At 39.9% G+C, this 19205-nt stretch overlaps 1 pseudogene across 1 annotated transcript; it reads right to left on the reverse strand.

Moving 5' to 3' along the window:
* Nucleotides 1-15052: 15052 nt before the first annotated feature.
* On the reverse strand, nt 15053-16277 carry LOC108536754 (high mobility group protein B1 pseudogene; annotated as a pseudogene). Its single transcript, XR_001887614.1, has one exon. The product of XR_001887614.1 is annotated as a high mobility group protein B1 pseudogene (transcript).
* Nucleotides 16278-19205: the final 2928 nt, after the last annotated feature.

Here is a 19205-nt window from a genome sequence, read left to right on the forward strand (position 1 = left end):
TTTTTTTTTTTGGCATTTGAAGCCTTCCTTGAGTTTAAATGAGACTTAAGTCAGGAGCCTGTAACTTCTTTGTGAGAGTGTTTTCTTTAGGAATATTTATTTACTTGAAAATACTCTATCTCAGAAATATACCAGATTTAAAATGACTGCATGTGCTTTGAAACTCCTCCCTTGAACCTGGACTGACCTGTGACTGATTTGACCAAAGAATACAATGGAAGTGATACTATGCCAATTCCAGACCTAAGCTTTAAGAAGACTGGCAGTTCCTGTCTTGCTCTCTTGGAGCACTATGTAAAGCCAGGGAGCTGGCCTGAGACCAGCCTTATAGCCGTCTCCACCAGGCACCATGCATGTAAATGAAGCTATCTCTGACCCAACATCCCAGCAACCGATGGATTTTCACTAGCTTTGTTGATTCCAGTCAACACCTGGGAGAGCAGAAAAATCACGTAGTCAAGGCCTGTCCAAATTTCCTGACCCACAGTAGTGTGAACATAATGAAATGATTGCTCTGTTAAGGTAATAGGTATTGGAATGGTTTCTTGTAAAGTAATAGATATCCAGAATGGAAATATTTTTGAAAACCCCAGAATAGGACTCTGAGCATGGTAGCACATGCCTATAATCCTAGCACTTTGAGAGGCCCTGTCTCAGAAAAAAAAAAAAAGTGAAACCAATCAGAAAAGAAAAGATATTCCTGCTGATTCATGCCTTTTTGTTAGCACAATAATGGAATGGAAACAAATTCACTCCAAAAAAAAAAGAAAAAAGTGAAACCAATCCGAAAAGAAAAGATATTCCTGCTGATTCATGCCTTTTTGTTAGCACAATAATGGAATGGAAACAAATTCACTCCTTGAAAACAGTAAGGGTATGAGCTTTTGCCTATCACAGCAAGTTTACATTTATGGATGCCTGCTGCACTAGCACATGTCAGCACTGTTATTCCATCCTTCCCATCCTTAATTCCTTTATGGGCTAGCTCATCAGCTGTAGTTAGTATCTATCTGGGGCAATAACACCAAAACAGTGATGTTTCAGCAATATTATAGACTTGGTCTGGTGTCGGATTTTCATGAGTGATAATATTGGCAAATTCATCAACAGATTTCTCCACTGCTTTGTGATCAGCAGATGCTTTATTGCCGCAGATTTTTTAAAAATGTAACAGCCTGTCTTTTCTTAAATTTATGCAACCAGCCTGTTGAATATTCACAATTCCCTTCCATTTGTAGTTCATTGTAATAGATCTTTGTTTCATGATCAGCATACCATTACATGGCATGTGTTCACTATGGTGCTTATGAATTTATGCTTTCAATACATGATTGAGTTTTTTTTTTTTTAGTTTTATGTAGTTTTGGGGTTTTTGTTGTTGTTTTTCAGACAGAGTCTTACTCTGTCGCCCACACTGGAGTGCAGTGGCACGGTCTTAGCTCACTGCAACCTCCACCTCCCGGGTTCAAGCAATTCTTCTGCCTCAGCCTCCCGAGTAGCTGGGATTACAGGCATACACCACCACAGCTGGCTAATTTTTGTATTTTTAATAGAGACGGGGTTTTACCATCTTGGCCAGGCTGGTCTTGAACTCCTCATCTCATGACCTACCCATCTCAGCCCCCCAAAGTGCTGGGAGGGTTTTTTTGTTTTTGTTTTTTTACTTTTCATTAACTTCTGTTCATCACTTTCAGCATAAACCTTCAACAGTTTTTCCTTCTGCTTCTTCAGGTCATATATGGTGGTTATTCCAATTCCATACTCTTTTTGTAAGATTTTGACACTTATACTGCTGTCCAACTTCTCTAATAGCTTGACTTTCTTTGCCACAGATAAACATAAATGCTTCCTCTTTTTCTTATCACTATTAGCCAAAGGGGTATCTGCAGGCCTTTTCGACATTTTCAGCAATATCTTTATACCACAAAGCAGAGAATAATCAAAAAACCACAGATGGCCAGGCACAGTGGCTCATGCCTGTAATCCCAACACTTTGGGAGGCCAAGGAAGGAGTATTGCTTGAGGCCAGGAGTTCGAGGCCAGGAGTTCAAGACCAGCCTGGATGACAGAGCAAGACCCTGTCTCAAAAACAGAACAAAACAAAAACCACTGTGAACAATCTGAATGTTAACTATAAAGAAAATTGATAAATTAAAATATATTCATACAACAATAAAAATCAATGAAATACAGATCGTACATCATACAACACTATAGATCAGTCTTACATACCTTTTTTTTCTTTTTTTTTCTTTTTTTTTTTTTTTTTAAATGGAGCCTTGCTCTGTCACCCAGGCTGGGACGCAGTGGTGCAATCTTGGTTCACTGCAACCTCTGCCTCCCAGGTTCAAGCAATTCTCCTGCTTCAGCCTTCCAAGTAGCTGGGATTACAGGCACCCAGCACGACACCTGGCTAATTTTGTATTTTAGTAAAACAGGGTTTCATCGTGTTGGTCAAGCTGGTCTCTAACTCCTGACCTCAAATGATCCAACCACCTTGGTCCCCCAAAGTGGTGGGATTATAGGTGTGAGCTGCTGCACCTGGCCCAGTCTTATATACTGATATGGTTTAGCTCTGTGTCCCCACCCAAAACTCATCTTCTAGCTCCCATAAATCCCATGTGTTGTGGGAGGGACCCAGTGGGATGGCAGATGATTGAATTGTGAGGGCAAGTCTTTCCTATGCTGTTCTCATGATAGTGAATGGGTCTCATGAGATCTGATGGTTTTAAAAATGGGAGTTTCTCCACACAAGCTCTCTCTTTGCCTGCTACCATCCATGTAAGATGTGACTTGCTCCTCCTTGCCTTCTGCTATGATTGTGAGGCCTCCCCAGCCATGTGGAACTTTAAGTCCAATAAATGACTTTTTTTGGTAAATTGCCCACTCTCAGGTATGTCTTTATGAGCAGCATGAAAATGGACTAATACAGTAAATTAATAGAGTAGAGTAGGGTATTGCTAAAAAGATACCCGAAAATGTGGAAGCAATTTTGGAACTGGGTAACAGGCAGAGGTTGGAACAGTTTGGAGGGCTCAGAAGATAGGAAAATGTAGGAAAGTTTGGAACTTCCTAGAGACTTGTTGAATGGCTTTGACAAAAATGCTGATAGTGATATGAACAATAAGGTCCAGGCTGAAGTGGTCTCAGATGGAGATGAGGAACTTGTTGGGAACTGGAGCAAAGATGACACTTGCTATGTTTTAGCAAAGAGAACTGCAGTACTTTGCCCCTGCCCTAGAGATTTGTGGAACCTTGAACTTGAGAGAGATGATTTAGGGTATATGGTGGAAGAAATTTCTAAACAGCAAAGCATTCAAGAGTTGACTTTGGTGCTGTTAAAGGCATTCAGCTTCAAAAGGGAAGCAGAGCATAAAAGTTTGGAAAATTTGCGGCCTGACAATGCAATAGAAAACAAAATCCCATTTTTGAGGAGAAATTCAAGCCGGCTGCAGAAATTTGCATAAGCAACCAAGAGTCCAGTGTTAATCGCTAAGACAATGGAGAAAATGTCTCCAGGGCATGTCAGAGATCTTTGCAGCAACCCCTCCCATCACAGGCCCAGGGAGGAAAAAGTGGTTTCATGGGCCAGGCCCAGGGTCCCAGTGCTGTGTGCAGCCTAGGGACTTGGTGTCCTGTGTCCCAGCCACTCCAGCCATGGCTGAAAGGGGCCAACGTAGAGCTTGGGCTGTGGCTTCAGAGGGTGCAAGCCTCAAGCCTTGGCAGCTTCCACGTGGTGTTGAGCCTGCAAGTGCACAGAAGTCAAGAACTGAGGTTTGGGAAACTCTGCCTAGATTTCTGAAGATATATGGAAATGCCTGGATGCCCAGGCAGAAGTTTGCTGTAGGGGTGGGGCCCTCATGGAGAACCTCTGCTAGGGCAGTGCAGAAGGGAAATGTGGGATCAGGGCCCCCACACAGAGTCCCCACTGGGGCACCACCTAGTGGAGCTGTGAGAAGAGGGCCACCGTCCTGGAGACCCCAGAATGGTAGATCCACTGACAGATTGCACTGTGAACCTGGAAAAGCTGCAGACACTCAATGTCAGTCCATGAAAGCAACTGGGAGGGAATCTGTACCCTGCAAAGCCACAGGCAGAGCTGCCCAAGACCATAGGAACCCACCTCTTGCATCAGCATACTGGATGTGAGACATGGAGTCAAAGGAGATCTTTTGGAGCTTTAAGATTTGACTGCCCTGCTGGATTTTAGACTTGCATGGGGTGTATAACCCCTTTGTTTTGACGAATTTCTCCCATTTGTAATGGCTGTATCTACCCAATGACTGTACCCCCATTGTATCTAGGAAGTCACTAACTTGCTCTTGATTTTACAGGCTCATAGGCAGAAAGGACTTGTCTTGTCTTGGATGAGACTTTAGATGGTGGACTTTTGAGTTAATTCTGAAATGAGTCAAGACTTTGGGGGACTATTGGAAAGGCAGGATTAGTTTAGAAATGTGAAGATTGATTTGTTTTTCTAAAGACCACCAGAGCGGGCACAAAAGAACCAGCGAGTAGGCAAGGGTAGGAGCAAAACTGCAAATTTATTTTTGGTCACCTAGCTTCAGGGGAAGAAGGTGGGTAGGGAGAGGTCTGTCGGCCTCCAGCAAAGGAGGCCGACAGAGTCCCCCAGTGGGGCTCTCGGGCGGAGTTCCTGACACAGTCCCGACATCCCGACAGGAGTGGGGCTGGGAAGTCCGCGCCTGGCGTCCGTCCGGAGCGGCTTTTCTAGGAGTGGGAGGGCAATAGGCAGGGCATGGGCGTGTCGGCGGGAGGCGTTCCGCAGGTGCGACCAGGTAAATCTTAGTCTCCTCGGATTGACGTCACCTGGCGCATGCCCGGTTGGTCTGCACCTTCCCAGGCGCCGGCTGCATTTTCGCACGGGGAAAAGTTGGTGATGAAGAACCGGGAAGTGCGCCATCTTGCCTCCGTTTGTCCAAACAAAGATATGAGATTTGGGAGGGGCCAGGGTTGGAATGATATGGTTTGGCTCTGTGTTCCCACCCAAATCTCATCTTGTAGCTCCCATAATTCCCACATGTTGTGGGAGGGACCCAGTGGGAGATGACTGAATCATGGGGGTGGGTCTTTCCCATACTGTTCTCATAATAATGAATGGGTCTCATGACATCTGATGAGTTTTAAAATGGGAGTTTCTCTACACATACTCTCTCTCTTTGCCTGCTGCCATCCATGTAAGTTGTGACTTACTCCTCTTTGCCTTCCACCATGATTGTGAGGCTTCCCCAACCACGTGGAACTGTAAGTCCAATAAATTTATTTCTTTTGTAAATTGCCCAAGTCTTGGATATGTCTTTATGAACAGTGTGAAAACTGACTAATCCATAAACCATTGAGCAAAAGAAGCATCTATTCCACATGCAATATATTTTGCTGACTGTTCAGGCTGAATGAAAAGATCAGTAAAAATTTTCCCCACCTCAGTGAACTTTATGAATGAAATGAGGATAAAATATTTACACAGCACACACACAAAAAATAGCATCTGTATCTCTGTGAAGTAGGTAACAGTGGCATAGGTTGCATTTAGCAGATAGAGAAATAATTTTAGTATGTCATAAAGTTATCAGTAGTTGCTAATAATACAAAATTTCTTTTAGTTTAAGTCTATTACTTATTCAATTATTTTTAATTACCTATTCACCTATAATTTTCAGAACTTTTGACTCCAGTGGAATTTTATTTTATTTTTTCTTTATTTTATTTCAGTTTTGTAGAGACAGGATCTTGCTTTGCTGCCCAGGCTGGGCTCAAACTCCCGGCCTCAAGCAGTTCTCCCACCTTGGCCTCCCAAAGTGCTGGGATTACAGGCAGGAGCCACTGTGCTCGGCCTCCAGTGGAAATATTAATAGCAGTATTTAAATGCTACACAAACCTTTAATGCAAGGCGTGCGAATGAGGAAACTATGACAACTTCTAAATAGGAGATATCCTATTATACATCTATACATATCTATTTCTTAGAGAAATCTCTAAGAAAAATATTTCTTTAATGTGTAGAGATTTGCTGACAACTGAACTATTCTTTGTCTTCATTTTATGCAATTTTAATAATCATTCTTGGTACTTAAAGTCAATCAGTGGGAGAAGGGAAAAGAGGTGAAATTCAACATTAGTAGTGAGTTTCAATTTATAGTTTTGCAAATAACACTTTTTGTTTGTTTGTTTTGAGACAGAGTCTCACTCTGTGGCCCAGGTTGGAGTGCAGTGGCACAACCTCGGCTCACTGCAACCTCTACCTCCCAGGTTCAAGCAATTCTCCTACCTCAGCCTCTGGAGTAGCTGGGATTACAGGCACCTGCCACCACGCCCAGCTAATTTTTGTATATTTAGTAGAGTCAGGGTTTCACCATGTCCGCCAGGCTGGTCTCAAACTCCTGACCTCAAGTGATGCACCGGCCTCGGCCTCCCAAACTGTTAGGATTACAGGCATGAGCCACCATGCCTGGCACACACTCTTAAACTAAAACATTTTCTTTTTTTTTTTTTTTTTTTTTTTTTGAGACGGAGTCTCGCTCTGTCGCCCAGGCTGGAGTGCAGTGGCCGGATCTCAGCTCACTGCAAGCTCCGCCTCACGGGTTTACGCCATTCTCCTGCCTCAGCCTCCCGAGTAGCTGGGACTAGAGGCACTGGCCACCTTGCCCTGCTAGTTTTTTGTATTTTTTAGTAGAGACGGGGTTTCACTGGGTTAGCCAGGATGGTCTCGTTCTCCTGACCTCGTGATCCGCCAGTCTCAGCCTCCCAAAGTGCTGGGATTACAGGCTTGAGTCACCGCACCCGGCCCTAAAACATTTTCTTACAAATGTCTAGAGAATCGGCCAGGTGCGGAGGCTCACAGCTGTAATCCCAGCACTTTAGAACGCCAAGGCAGGCGGATCACCTGTGGTTGGGAGTTCAAGACCAGCGTGACTGGCATGGAGAAATCCTGTCTCTACTAAAAATATAAAATTAGCAGGGCGTGGTGGCACATGCCTGTAATCCCAGCTACTCGGGAGGCTGAGGCAGGAGAATTGCCTGAACCCGGGAGGTGGAGTTTGCAGTGAGCCAAGATCGCACCACTGCACTCCAACCTGGACAACAAAAGTGAAACTGTCTAAAAAAAAGTCTAGAGAGTCTCAGGTATTAGTGATAAACTGTATTTACTTTATCAAGTGCTTACCACCATCCAGAGCTAATGATAATATTTATATGAAGTCATCAAACCAGGTGTAATATTTTAAAATGTAGAGTCTAAAGCACTTACCTTATTTGTACTAAAACAAATTAGCTCTCTTAATAGCAACTAGCAATTTAAATGGATATGTTAAAAGTATTGCTTATATCCTCTTGCGGTCATGAACCAGATTTTATCTCAGTAAGATTTTTGCCATATACTTTATAGAAGATGTGAATGTATTGGGATTCTTTTTCATGCCTTTCCTACTTTAATCTGTGTTTATTTGTAATATTTTATTTATTTATTCATTTATTTATGTATTTATTTATTTATTTATTTATTAAGACAGTCTCTCTCTGTCGCCCAGGCTGGAGTGCAATAGTGTGGACTCGGCTCACTGCAATCTCCACCTCTCAGGTTCAAGTGATTCAAGTGATTCTTGTGCCTCAGCCTCCCAAATAGCCCGGACTACAGGTGTGCACCCCCACTCCCGGTTAACTTTTGTAAGTTTTGAAGAGATGGGGTTTCACCATGTTGGCCAGGCTAGTCTGGAACTCCTGACCTCAAACAATCCGCCCACCTCGGCCCTCCAAAGTGCTGGGATTACAGGCGTAGGCCACCATACCGGATGTATTTGTAAAATTTTAAAACGTCTAATATACACTACTCTGTATAAACTGATGATCATATTTAATTCTGTTTAAACTTCATGTCAAGAAAGACAACATGTGAGATTTCCACGAAAGTTCAATTTTTTTTTTTTTTTTTTTTTTTTTTTTTTTTTTTGAGACGGAGTCTCGCTCTCTGTCACCCAGGCTGGAGTGCGGTGGCACGATCGGCTCACTGCAAGCTCTGCCTCCCGGGTTCCCGCCATTGTCCTGCCTCAGCTTCCCGAGTAGCTGGAACTACAGGCTCCCACCATCACACCCAGCTAATTTTTTGTATTTTCCGTAGAGACGGGGCAGAACGTATTTTATCACAAACATTGCTGAAATATGAATGAGAATTCCGGGCATACCTTCTCACAGCATTTCAGGTTTTCAAAGGTCCTAAGGGTCTGGAACATCCAGGTATGTGATCATCCTTAATATAGCAGCAGTTCTCAAGTAACTGAGGGTGGTTTTTTATTTGCTATGCCTCACATTATTTCTACAAAACAACAACAAAAACAACAACAAAAATCCTGGAATTACTTTGACTTGTAGGACTAAAAAAAGATTAATCATAAAATCTACTATCACTACAAAGTGCTGATGGAATTCCTGTCACTCTGTTCATACATACCCATAATAAAATTGCCAATGAATATTTTAGGAATTAATCCATGACTTGAGATACATTATATATGTAATCAAATGTATATGTCAACAGTAAAGTTATATGGTTTTTGTTAAATTTACTATTTTAAATGTAAATGCTGCCTCTCACCTAAGTGAAGATACTGATTTACTTGGCAAAAACTTTCTGTTCTTTCAGGCTATAAAAATTATTAGGCAAGTTTACATAAACTTAGCTTAGTCAAGCATAATCATATTAAGAAGGTTAAAGGGATATCACCCAAGAATTAAGATAAATGACATAGTGCCCAGTTTCCTAAATTATAATATGTGCACTTTAATAGTGACAAATTATGATTTAATGATTATGTTCATAAATGGATTATAAGGTCAACATTACCGGCCGAGACCTGCAGTCATCACGAGTACAGAAAACAGTAAGCTGCTTAACAGACTGTTGTCTATAAGGAAAATGTTCCAATAAACTCTGACAAAGCAGGACATGCTAATATTTATCCAGAGGGCAGAAAGTCACATTTGTTGTTGCACAGTGAAAATTCTATTGATTTCTGTTGACTTTCAAAAGTCTAGTGAAAGACAATGTGATTATTGTGCTTCTGAAAAAGATTTCAAAAGTGACTTTAAGAGTTACGTCTATCACACAAGTTAACAGTTTGCTTATCAGGCACATCAACTAAGGCACCTTCCCCCATGCTAAGTTTCTCCTGGATATATGGAAGTTGGTTGTTTCCCAGTTTTAAAACTTAAACTAATATTACCTAAGAAAACCTGAGCCCATATTGTTTTTGTTTTACTTAGCTAGAATCTCATAGCATGGGTCATATCCTTATCCTCACTAAAAATAACTGTGTCTATGTGAGAGGAATATTGTATGTAGGAGCTATATTAAATATTATTATAGGTGTTACAGAATCTTTAAATAAATGGACATGGACCAACCTTCCATCTAGTAGTGTACTATCTATATAGTGCATGTCAGTAGCACAAAATGCAGTCTTAGTTAGCATTAGCCTGTCTAATCTGAATAGTTTACTCAAAAGTACTTCTTTGTGTTAATTATTCAGCCATTGTTTTTAGATCTAGTTAATAGGTTCTATTTAATTTGCTGCAACATTTACTGAATGGTGGAGTGAAAGAACTGACTCATATTGGGAAATATCTTACCATTTTTTAAAGACAGTGTTACATTCGGAAAAGAACACTTTTAAGGAATTTATAGCAGTGATGAAATGAATTCAGTCTGTATCAGATACACCAAACTGTTGATGGTATTTAAATGTGACTTCAAGTTAGTATTTCTGTATATATTATTGATTACTGGTTTGTTTTTAGATATGTAAGTCTGTTCTAATCTACAGTTCGCATATCAGTTGTTCGCAATCTGCAGTTGCTCTGGTAATAATAGAATGTTTGTGATGATCACTTGGTGGTGGTGCCTGTGTTTTGTTTTGTTTCCTACTCTGGATACCAAATAGGTGTATGCTACTTTTTTGGTGAACTTATTTCTTGGAAGATTTGGCTATGCTATTCAGGGTTTTCATTCTTATGTTTTTCTTCTAAATTTAAGTAGCATCCTGCTGCTACCATATTAAAGCTAAAATTTGACTGTTGTTGGAGAATCAGCCAATTCAGGTAATCCAAATATTTGTGGAAAAATATCTGGATAATTTATTGAACACATTAGTATTGTGTAGACAGCTTTGATCATTCCCATTGCATAGGTTTTTATTGTGGAATAGTCAACATAGATTCACTTTTAATTTGCATGAATAAAGTATATGCAATAAAATTTTTTCATTTATTTTCAAAAAAAGAGTTATGTCTATCACATAGATAAGTTAACTAAGCCAGATATATTAACACTGAGCATTTACTTTGACCATTTCAGTTGTTTTTCACTTACATACAGTAGGAGTTAGACTGTAAGGAAGGACCAAAATTCAGATCTTGCACTTTCTGAATAATACACAACTTTTAGTCATTTCAGGAAGGCTATGATTTGTCTCTCCGTATATGCTATGGAAAGAGCCAATTACTATAAGCATAATTTAATTATTCTCATGTTTAGAAACATACTAATAAAGATGTGAATGTAAATACTCTAAACTTGGGGGTAGAGTTTTCATGGAATGTAAACTATTCTTCCACCAGTGGTATATTTTTAAGGGTGGAGGGGCATGAAATAGATCCTACTTTCACAAAATTGGCTTTGTTGATAAAGTTTTCCCTGACAACCTCTCTCTTTTTTTGCCCATTTTTTTGCATGTCCTCAAACATTTGACCTTTGTATTACAAACAGTCTAATTACACTATTTTAGTTATTTTAAGTGTACAGTTATTATTGACTATAGTCACCCTGTTGTGCTATCAAATACTAGGTCTTATTCATTCTATTTTTTTGTATCAATTAACCAACCTCACCTCTCCACCACCACCCACTACCCTTCCCAGCCTCTGCTAACCAGTTTTCTACTCTCTATATTCAGGAGTTCAATTGTTTTGATTTTTAGATCCCACAAATAAGTGAGAACATGTGATGTTTGTTTTTTGTTTTTGTTTTTTTTTTTTTGAGACAGTCTCACACTGTTGCCCTGGCTGGCATGCAATGGCATGATCTCGGCTCACTGCAACCTCTGCCTTCTGGGTTCAAGTGATTCTCCTGCCTCAGTCTCCCGAGTAGCTGAAATTACAGATGCCTGCCACCATGCCCGGCTGATTTTTGTATTTTTAGTAGAGATGGGGTTTCACCATGTTGGTCAGGCTGGTCTCGAAATCCTGACCTCGTGATCCGCCTGCCTCAGCCTCCCAAAGTGCTGGGATTATAGGCGTGAGCCACCACACTGGACCATTATGTTTGTATTTCTGTGCCTGGCTTATTTCACTTAGCATAGTGACTTCCATTTCCAACCATGTTGTTGCAAATGACAGAATCTCATTCTTTATCATGGCTAAATAGTACTCCATTGTGTATAAGTACCACATTTTTTTTATCCATTCATCTGTTGATGGATACTTAGGTTGTTTCCAAATCTTAGCTATTGTAAACAGTGCTACAACAAACTTGGGAGTGTGGCTATCTCTTCGATATACTGATTTCCTTTCTTTTGGGTATACACTCAGCAGTGGGATTGCTGGATCATATAGTAGCTCTATTTTTACTTTTTTGAGGAACCTCCAAATGGTTCTCTATAGTGGCTGTATTAATTTACATTCCCATCAACAGTGTTTGAGGGTTCCCTTTTCTCCACATCCTCACCAGCAATGGTTATTGCCTGTCTTTTGGATATAAGCCATTTTAACTGGGGTGAGATAGTATCTCATTGTAGTTTTGATTTGCACTTCTCTGATGATCAGTGATGTTGAGCACCTTTTCATATGCCTGTTTGCCATTCGTATGTCTTTTTTTGAGAAATGTCTATTCAAATCTTTGGCCCATTTTTAAATCAGATTATTAGATTATTTTCCTACAGAGTTATTTAAGCTTCTTATATATTATGGTTATTAATTCCTTGTCAGATGGATAGTTTGCAAATATTTTCTCCCATTCTGTGGGTTTTCTCTTCACTTTGTTGTTTCCTTTGCTGTGCAGAAGGTTTTTAACTTGATGTGATCCCATTTGTCCATTTTGACTTTGGTTGCCTGTGCTAGTGGGGTATTACTCAAGAAATGTTGGCCAATGTCTTGGAAAGTGTCCCTAATGTTTTCCAGTGGTAGTTCCATATTATGAAGTCTTAGATTTAAGTCTTTAATTCATTTTGATTTGATTTTTGTGTATGGCGAGGGATAGGAATCTAGTTTCATTCTTCTGCATATGGATATCCAGTTTTCCCAGCACCATTAATTGAAGAGACTGTCTTTTCCCCAGTGTATGTTCTTGGGACCTTTGTCAACAATGAGTTCATTATAGGTGTGTGGATTTGTTTCTGGTTCTCTTTTCTGTTCCATTCATCTATGTGTCAGTTTTTATGCCAGTAACATGGTGTTTTGGTTACTATAGCTCTGTAGCATAATTTGAAGTCAGGTAATGTGATTACTCCAGGTTTTATCTTTTTTGCTTAGGATAGCTTTGGCTATTCTGGGTCTTTGTGGCTCCATATAAATTTTAGGATTGTGTTTATTTCTGTTAAGAATGTCATTGGTATTTTGATAGGGATTGCATTGCATCTGTAGATTGCTTTGGGTAGTATGGACACTTTAACAGTATTAATTATTCCAATCTATGAACCTGGACTATCTTTCCATTTTTTTGTGTCCTCTTCAATTTCTTTCATCAGTGTTTTATGTTTTTCATTGTAGATGTTTCTTACTTCTTTGGTTAAGTTAATTTCTAGGTACTTAATTTTATTCATGGCTATTGTAAATAGGATTCCTTTTTTGTTTTTTTGTTTTGAGACAGAGTCTCACTCTGTCACCCGGGCTGGAGTGCAGTGGTGCAATCTCGGCTCACAGAAACCTCCACCTCCTGGATTCAAGTGATTCTCCTGCCCCAGCCTCCAGAGTAGCTGGGATTACAGGCACCTGCCACCATGCCCAGCTAATTTTTTGTAATTTTAGTAGAGACAGGGTTTCACCATGTTGGCCAGGCTGGTCTCAGACTCCTGACCTCAGGTGATCTGCCCACCTTGGCCTTCCAATGTGCCCAGTGAGCCACTATACCTGGCCTGTAAATAGGGTTACTTTTTTGTTTTTCAGATTGTTCACTGTGGTATATAGAAATGCTACTGATTTTTGTATGTTGATCCTGTATTCTGCAACTTTACTGAATTTGTTTTATCAGTTCTAACAATTTTTTGGTAGAGTCTTTAGGTTTTTCTGAATATAAGACTACATTGTCTGCAAATAAGGATAATTTGACTTCTTCCTTTCCAAATTGTATGCCCTTTATTTGTTTCTCTTATCTGATTCCTCTAGCTAGGACTTCCAGTATTATGTTGAATAACAGTGGGGAAAGTGGGTATCCTTGTTGTGTTCCAGAACTTAAAAGAAAAGGCTTTCAGCTTTTCCCCATTCAATATGATACTAGTTGTGAGTCTGTCATATATGGCTTTTATTATTTTGAAGTATATTCCTTATATACTGAGTTTCTTGAGGGTTTTTAACATGAAGGGATGTTGAATTTTATCAAATGCTTTTTCAGGACTGAGATGATCAAATGGTTTTATCCTACATTCTGTTGATATGATGTATCACATTGATTGATTTGCATATGTTGAACCATCCTTGCATTCCAGTAATAAATCCAACTTGGTCATGATGATCTTTTAATGTATTGTTAAATTTCATTCGCTCATATTTTGTTGAGGATTTTTGCATCAATATTCATCAGAGATATTGGCCTGTCATTTACTTTTTTTTTTTTTTTTTTAATGTGGCTTTGGCTTTTAGTATCAGGGTAATACTAGCCTTGTAGAATGAGTTTGGAAGTATTCCCTCCTCTATTTTTTGGAATACTATGAGTAGGATTAGTAATAGTTCTTCTTTAAATTTTTGGTAGAATTCAGCAGTGAAGCCATTAGGTCTCAGGTTTTTCTTTACTGAGAGACTTTTTATTATGGCTTCGATCTTGTTGCTTGTTATTGATCTGTTTGGGATTTGGATTTCTTCCTAGTTGAATCTTGGTTGGTTGTATGTGTCTAGACATTTGTCCATCTCTTCCAGAGGTCCAATTTATTGGCATATAGTTGCTCATAACAGCCACTAATCCTTTGCATTTCTGTGGTATCAGTTACAATATCTTCTTTTTCATCTCTGATTTTATTTATTTGAGTCTTCTCTTTTTTTTTTTTTTTTTTTCTTCACTAGTCTGGTTAATTTGTAAATTTTGTTTAACAAAAAAAATTTTGTTTTATTGATCTTTTGTATTGTTTTCTTCATTTCAATTTCATTTATTTCTGCTCTAACCTTTGTTATTTCTTTTCTTCTATTAATGAGTTTGGTTTGCTCTTGTTCTTCTAGGTCTTTAAGATGCATCATTAGCTTGTTTATTTGAAATTTTTCTTCTTTTTTGATGTAGGCACTTATAGCTATAATCTTTCCTGATAGTACTGCTTTCTCTGTATCCCATGTATTTTGGTATGTTGTGTTTCCATTATCATTTGTTCCAAGAATTTTTTTCAGTTTTCTTTTTAATTTCTTCATTTACCCATTCAGGAACATACTGTTTAATTTCCATGTATTTGTATAGTTTCCAAAATTCCTCTTGTTATTGTTTTCTATTTTTATTTCATTGGGATCAGAGAAGATGCTTGGTATTATTTCCATTTTTGAATGTTTAAGACTTGTTTTGTGACCTAATATATGGTCTGTCCTTGAGAATGATCCATGTGCTGAGGAAAAGAATGTATATTCTATAACCATTAGATGAAATGTTCTGTAAATATCTATTAGGTCCATTTGGTCTGTAGTGCAGATAAGTGTGTTTTTTTGTTGTTGATTTTCTGTCTGGAAGATCTATCCATTGCTACAAGTGGGGTGTTGAAGTCTCCAGCTGTTATTGAATTGGGGCCTTTCTCTTTAGCTCTCATAATATTTGTTTTATATATCTGGGTGCTCCAGTAGTGGGTGCATATATATTTTATTTTTTTTAATAAAAAAAATTATATTTACTGAGAAGCATTCAGAATGTCAACAAAACAGCTGCAACTTTTTTTTTCTTTTTTTGCAATTACAGAATGGTATTCAGTTAACAGAACAACAATTATTTCGTATAAGCTGCATCAGAGACAACTGAAGATGAAAAAACTACCATCCCCATATATAACTAATTTGTGCTGTGCACCAACAAGAACCTGCTTTAAATTTCCATGCCAATTTACAACCCCCATACTGTACCAGGCAAGGTTAGTGGCTATTGAAAATACCACCAGGACAGGGCTATCTAAAGACACATTCGGTAGTGTGTTAACTATACAAAAAAAGACACTGTACAGTTTAAAAACAAATCTTACACAGCCTTACATTTCAATTTTTTTCTTTAAAAGGAGTGAGTTGTGTACAGGGGGGTTAAATGCTTTATAGACAAGAAAAAAAAACTGCGCTAGAACCAACTTATTCATCATCATCATCTTCTTCTTCATCTTCATCTTCTTCATCTTCCTCCTCCTCCTCATCCTCTTCATCTTCCTCATCTTCCTCCTCTTCCTTCTTTTTCTTGCTTTTTTCAGCCTTGACAACTCCCTTTTTTGCTGCATCAGGCTTTCCTTTAGCTCGATATGCAGCAATATCCTTTTCGTATTTTTCCTTCAGCTTCGCAGCCTTCTTTTCATAAGGCTGCTTGTCATCTGCAGCAGTGTTATTCCACATCTCTCCCAGTTTCTTCGCAACATCACCAATGGACAGGCCAGGATGTTCTCCTTTGATTTTTGGGCGATACTCAGAGCAGAACAGGAAGAAGGCCGAAGGAGGCCTCTTGGGTGCATTGGGATCCTTGAACTTCTTTTTTGTCTCCCCTTTGGGAGGGATATAGGTTTTCATTTCTCTTTCATAACGGGCCTTGTCGGCCTTTGCCATATCTTCAAATTTTCCTTTCTCTTTAGCAGACATGGTCTTCCACCTCTCTGAGCACTTCTTAGAAAACTCTGAGAAGTTGACTGAAGCATCTGGGTGCTTCTTCTTATGCTCCTCCCGACAAGTTTGCACAAAAAATGCATATGATGACATTTTGCCTCTCAGCTTCTTAGGATCTCCTTTGCCCATGTTTAGTTATTTTCCTCAGCGAGGCACAGAGTCGCCCAGTGCCCGTCCGGCTCTCACTTGCCCCAGCGCTGTCTCTATGGAGCTCAATGTACTGCAATGGCTGTGAGAGAGCGTATATATTTTAAATTGTTATATCCTTTTGCTGAATTGACCCTTTATCGTTATATGATGACCTTCTCTGTCTCTTCTTATAGTTTTTGTCTTGAAATCTATTTTATCTGATATAAGTATAGCTACTCCTGCTATATTCCTGTCATCTAGGTTTTAAGCCCTGCATGCATTAGGTATTTGTCCTAATGCTGTCCCTCCTCTTACCCCCCAACCCCCAACAAGCCCCAGTGTGTGATGTTCCCCTCCCTGTGTCCATGTGTTCTCATTGTTCAACTTCCACTTATGTGTTTCTCTTTAATCTTATGTATTGTCTATGTCTTGAAAAGCTGTTGTAGTTATTTTTGATTGGTTCATAATTAAGTCTTTCTACTTAAGATAAAAGTTTATACACCACAGTTACAGTGTTATAGTATTTTGTTTTTCTGCATACTTACTCGTGAGTTTTGAACCTTTAGATGATTTTTTATTGCTCATTAACATCCTTGTCTTTCTAAATGAAGTATTCCCAGTATTCCCTTTAGCACTTTTTTTTTTTTTTTTTTTTTGAGATGGTGTCTCACTCTGTCACCTAGGCTGGAGTGCAATGGCATGATCTCAGCTTACTGCAACTTCCGGCTCCTGGGTTCAAGTGATTCTCCTGACTTAGGCTCCTAAGTTTCTGGGATAACAGGCATTCACCACCGTGCCAGCTAATTTTTTATATTTTTAGTAGAGACAGGGTTTCACCACGTTTGGCCAGGCTGGTCTCAAACTCCTCACCTCAAGAGATCCACCTGCCTCAGCCTCCCAAAGTGCTGGGATCACAGGCATGAGCCACCACCCCTAGCCTCCCTTTAGCATTTCTAGAACAGGTCTGATGAAAGCTGAGGGTGAAATCCTTCAGTTTTTGTTGTCTGGGGAAAACCTTTATTTCTCCTTCATGTTTGAAGAATATTTTCTTTCTACATACTATTTTAGGGTAAAAGTTTTTTCCTTTAGCACTTAAAATATGTCATGAAACTCTCTCCTAGCCTGTAAGGTTCCCACTGCAAAGTCTGCTGCCAGACATACTGGAGCTCCATTTTATGTTATTTGTTTCTTTTCCCTTGCTGCTTTTAGGATCCCTTCTTTATCCTTGACCTTTGGGAGTTTGAGTATTAATTGCCTTGAGGTAGTCTTCTTTGAATTAAATCTGCTTGGTGTTCTAGAACCTTCTTGTACTTAGATATTGATATCTTTCTCCAGGTTTGGGAAGTTCTCTGTTATTGTCCCTTTGAATAAACTTTCTACCCCTATCTCTTTCTCTACCTCCTCTTTAAGGCCAGTAACTCTTAGATTTGCCATTTGGAGGCTATTTTCTAGATTCCGTAAGCATGCTTCATTGTTTTATATTCTTTTTTTCTTTTGTCTTCTATAATTGTGTATTTTCAAATAGCCTGTCTTCAAGCTCATTAATTCCCTCTTCTGCTTGATCAATTCTGCTATTAAAAGACTGATGCAGCCAGACACAGTGGCTCACCCGTGTAATCCCAGCACTTTGGGAGGCCGAGGCAGGCGGATCACCTGAGGTCAGGAATAGGAGACCAGCCTGACCAACATGGTGAAACCCCGTCTCTACTAAAAAAATACAAAATTAGCCAGTGTGGTGGCACATGCCTGTAATCCCAGCTACTTGGAAGGCTGAGGCAGGAGAATTGCTTGAACCCGGGCGGCGAGGGTGCAGTGAGCCAAGATCATGCCGTTGCACTCCAGCCTGGGCAACAAGAGTGAAACTCCATCTCAAAAAAAAAAAAAGAAAAGAAAAGAAAAAGACTGATCCATTCTTCAGCATACCAATTGCATTTTTCAACTCCAGAATTTCTGCTTGGCAACCTCAGCCTCCTGGGTTCAAGCAATTCTCCTGCCTCAGCCTTCCTGAGTAGCTGGGATTACAGGCATGTGCCACCGCGCCCAGCTGATTTTGTATTTTTAGTAGAGACAGGGTTTCTCCTTGTTGGTCAGGCTGGTCTTGAACTCCCGACCTCAGATGATCCACCCGCCTCAGCCTCCCAAAGTGCCAGGAGTACTGTGTGAGTCATCACGCCCAGCCCCTATTCTTTTTAATTATTTCAATCTTTTTGTTAAATTTATCCAATAGAATTCTGAATTCCTTCTGTGTTCTACTGAATTTTGTTGCGTTTCCTCAAAACAGCTATTTTGGATTCTCTGTCTGAAAAGTCACATCTCTCTATTTCTCCAGGATTGGTCCTTGTGTCTTATTTAGTTCATTTTTTTTTTTTTTTTTTTTTTTTGGAGACGGAGTCTCGCTCTGTCACCCAGGCTGGAGTGCAGTGGCCGGATCTCAGCTCATTGCAAGCTCCGCCTCCCGGGTTTATGCCATTCTCCTGCCTCAGCCTCCCAAGTAGCTGGGACTACAGGCGCCCACCTCGCCCGGCTAGTTTTTTTGTATTTTTAGTAGAGACGGGGTTTCACCATATTAGCCAGGATGGTCTCGATCTCCTGACCTCGTGATCCGCCCGTCTCGGCCTCCCAAAGTGCTGGGATTACAGGCTTGAGCCACCGCGCCCGGCCTATTTAGTTCATTTGGTGAGGTCATGTTTTCCTGGATAGTCTTGATGCTTGCAGATATTCATCTGTGTTTGGGCATTGAAAAGTTAGGTATTTATTTGTAGTGTTCTCAGTCTGGGCTTGTTTGTACCCATCTTCTTGGGAAGGCTTCCCAGACATTCAAAAAGACTTCAGTGTTGTGATCTAAACTGTATCTGCTTTAGGGGGCACCTCAAGCTCAGTAATGCTGTTGTTCTTGTAGACCCACACAGGTACTGCCTTAGATGGTCTTGGACAAGATCCAGAAGAATTCTCTGAATCGCCACACAGAAACTGTTGTTCTCTTCCCTTACTTTATTCCAAACAAATGGAGTGTCTCTCTCTCTCTCTCTCTCTCT

Source organism: Rhinopithecus bieti, unplaced genomic scaffold (assembly GCF_001698545.2).
Source record: "Rhinopithecus bieti isolate Rb0 unplaced genomic scaffold, ASM169854v2 scaffold_13349, whole genome shotgun sequence".
Lineage (NCBI taxonomy): Eukaryota > Metazoa > Chordata > Mammalia > Primates > Cercopithecidae > Rhinopithecus > Rhinopithecus bieti.